This window comes from Otolemur garnettii, unplaced genomic scaffold, assembly GCF_000181295.1.
Source record: "Otolemur garnettii isolate 467f Iridium unplaced genomic scaffold, OtoGar3 scaffold00014, whole genome shotgun sequence".
Taxonomy (NCBI): domain Eukaryota; kingdom Metazoa; phylum Chordata; class Mammalia; order Primates; family Galagidae; genus Otolemur; species Otolemur garnettii.
The window spans coordinates 23645352-23649094 of NW_003852409.1; positions in this window are offsets into that span (position 1 = coordinate 23645352).

Consider the following 3743-nt stretch of genomic DNA (forward strand, 5'->3'; position numbering starts at 1 on the left):
TTTTTTTTTTTTTTTATTGTTGGGGATTCATTGAGGGTACAAGAAACCAGTTGATGTCATATTTTTAAAGAAACTGGCACTCAGGTCCTCTACACCAGTGCTTCTCATACTTTAATGAGCAAAGGAATTACCTAGGGATATTACAGAAACTTAAATTCCAATTCGGTAGGTCAGAGAAGGGACCAAGATTCCACATTTGTTTTCCACTTGCAACTCTTATTTTTTTTCTTTTTCCCTTTAGTTAACATGTAATATTTGTACATATTTATGGGATACAGAGTGACACTTTAATATGTGTAGCAGGGAGGCTGAGGCAAGAGAATTGCTTAAGCCCAGGAGTTTGAGGTTGCTGTGAGCTGTGACACCACAGCACTCTACCGATTGAAGCACCCCTCTCCTCCTTCATTGGTGTGTAATGACCAAGTCAAGGGAGTTAGCATATCCATCATCTCAGGTATTTATCATTTATTTGAATTGTGAACATTCAAAATCCTCTATTCTAGCTTTTAGAGCACATCCAATAATTATAATTATATATTACATTATATATAATTAATAAGTATATAATATATAAATATATATTTACATTATATATTATATGTATGTTTATATGTATTAATATTCATGGAAGACATTTTTTTCCATGGACAGGGTGAGGGGAATGGTTCAAGTACATTACATTTACTGTGCATCTTATTTCTATTATTATTACATTATAATATACAAGGTGTCCCAAAAGTCATCCCTAAAGTCCCCATACATGCAGAAAATCAGAAATTGTAGGTAAATGTACCTTTATGTACAAAATATCCATTACAAAATTTTACAAAATATTTTCTGTGTGTTGGCCACCTCTTCGTAAAATTCCTTCCTAGTTCAGGGGTCTTTCGTGGCTGGGAAGTAATGTTCAAACTCTTTTGAAAGCTGAGATAGGTGCTGCACCAGCTGGGAGAAAGAAGGCCCTGGCTCAGTCTCTTTGAAAATGTATCTGCTAATGTTTGAAACCTGTTAAAAATCCCAATGTTCCCTCATCATCCCCAGAATTCCAGTTTGGTTTTGAATGTAGCCGCTTTATCTGCCAACTTGAACACAGTTGTCCTCCTCCCCTAAAGTAACAGATTGAGTTCGTTGAGAGGTTGAACATTGCGGGGAAGAAATCCTCACAAACCTGATGAAGATATGGCCGTTTTTTGGAGCACAGCTGGTTAAAGGGAAACAGGCCAGAAATCTCCTTGAATAGGAAGTTCAAGGCCAGTGTTTCTGGGAAACAACAAAACAGTAACTTTCCACCTGGCCCTGACTGGCAGCCAATCAAAGGAATGACTCCAAGATCAGTTCCAGGTGCAAAGATCATTCCCTCTGGAGAAGAGAACGACTGCCCTAATAACCCCCTCCCACATTCCAACTACACTGGCAGAGTTAATAAAAGCCTCTTGGAGCGGTATGAGAGCTGAGCTAACTGCTGGTCAGACTCTTTGTGTTCATGATCTTTTCTTTTGAAAAACTCCAAAGGCTTGTCTTTTAATGCCAGGTTCTTGGTCTCCATGTGGCGAAGCAGTTTTGAAGGTTTCATGGCGTCACTGGATAGCTGGTTACCACACACTACACAAAGCAGCCTTGGAGGACGTGAACCACCTTTTGCAATGAATCCATAATTTAATTAGGACTCGATATGTTTTTTGAAATGTAGCTTTCATTTTGTTGGTAGTCTTAGAGTCTTCTGTTGTCTCATCACTGGGTCTTCCCCCCTTTTAAAGAAGCTCTCCAGCGACATTTACTTTTTACTCATTTTTGCTAGAGTTAGCTGTGGACTCACCAATACTGTGACTGCAACAAATGAGCAGCGTGGGGGAAAAGGCACAGACAGAAGCAGTAAATAAAATAGGTGGGCCACGCGTGGACTAAAATAAGGATTCTGACTAAAAGCCTGCCACCAGATGCAGCTGTACAAGTGAAGTACATCAACTCACTTGGCACTATAAAGCCTGCCACCAGATGCAGCTAAATTGTCACTTGCCACTCACTGACAGGGTTGTGATATGAGTCTGCAAGCAACTGATTTATTATGGTCTCTGCGATCTGCTGATAATAATCTGCATTTGCAGCCGTTTCCCAGTGCGAGCATCAGCACCTCAGCTGCACTTCAGATCATCAGGTATTAGATTTTCATGAGAAGGGCACATCCTAGATTTCTCACATGCACAGTTTACAGCAGGGTTCACACTCCTGGGAGAATCTGCTGCCGCTGCTGCTGATCTGACAGGTGGCAGAACTCAGGAAGCCATGTGAGCAATGGGGAGCCTGTCAATGTTGGCTTTTGGTTTTGGTAATTTAGTTACTGTTTTTGTGTGGGGATTTGGAGAGATTAAAAAACCATGCTTCCGCCATCACTGTCTTGTTCCTTTTGTGTTGAATTTCAGTTGTTTAGGGATTATGTCCTCAAATGATTTTGTTCCTATAGGACTCTACCCGAATTACCATGAGTGATAGTCCCACCAACCATGCATCTAGGTTTGTTTGCAAGCTACAACCAGCTAACAAAGACTAGAAATTACAGGATATCTGTATGTAGAATCCTACTATCAACTTAGGAACCCTATGGAGGGTTACACTCCCATCTTTGTGCTTCCTTCATCACACCTCTTGGGTTTTGCGTGTATACTATCCCAGAGAACCATGAGCTCCTGGAAACAGAGACCATACATAATTCATCTCTGTATTCCCTCGGCCATAACAGGGGTGGGGAACCTGTGGCCCTGCTAGCACAAAGCCCAATACAGGGTAGTGACTTAATAGTCCACAAAAGAGGGAATCTGAGCTATTCTTAAAAACACATGCTCATTGTAGGAAACTTAAAAAATACCAATAAAAAAAGCATACGAAATATTAACCTATCTCATCCTTACGAGATAACCATTATTAGAAATAGCTCACTATAATTTCGAACTCCTGGCTTCAACCAATCCTCTCCAGCCTCTTGAGTAGCAAGGTCTACAGGTGTATGACATTGTACCTGGCTAAATTAAAAACATGTTGTGTACAGACGGTATCGACAATTATGCTGTCCACACTGGTCTTGAATTCCTTCCCTCAAGTGATACTCCAGCCTCAGCCTAACCAAGTACTACTAACCTTTTGATATATCTAATTTCATTTTGTCCTTATGTATATTTAAGCCATTTAATTTAAATCGTGCTACCATTTTTATTCTTGTTTTTCTCACTTATGTTGTTGCACTTCCCTATGTGATTATCCTTTAGTGGCATTAATAGTTGTGTACTATTCTAGTGTGTGATAAAAGCCATTACAACACAAAATTAAAGGTATTTCTAAAACAGTAAGATGAGTTTATTCAGACTGCCTGCTGCTGTCTTGATATGACATGCCCTATGATAACTAGGAATAAAGTAGGAGGCAAGTACGATATCAAACACATTTAGAATGGGCTGTAACCTTAATACAAAAAAGTCCTTAGAATAATTAATGTATTCAACAGCAATGGAATCTGCCTCCTACTCATTACCAGATATTTTACTCCCCAAATTTCCACTAGGTGGCAGAACAGGTTAGGTAATAGTACAGGTTTCTCCACATTAGTGGGCACTGCCACCACCTGTGTGGCTCCAGCCTCAACAAGTTTGATTCTTTAGGTCTGGGGAGAGGTCAATAATTTGCAATTCTAATGCCTTTCCAGGTGATGCTGATGTGCTGGGAAGGAATCACAGCTGCGGAACACTGGATTG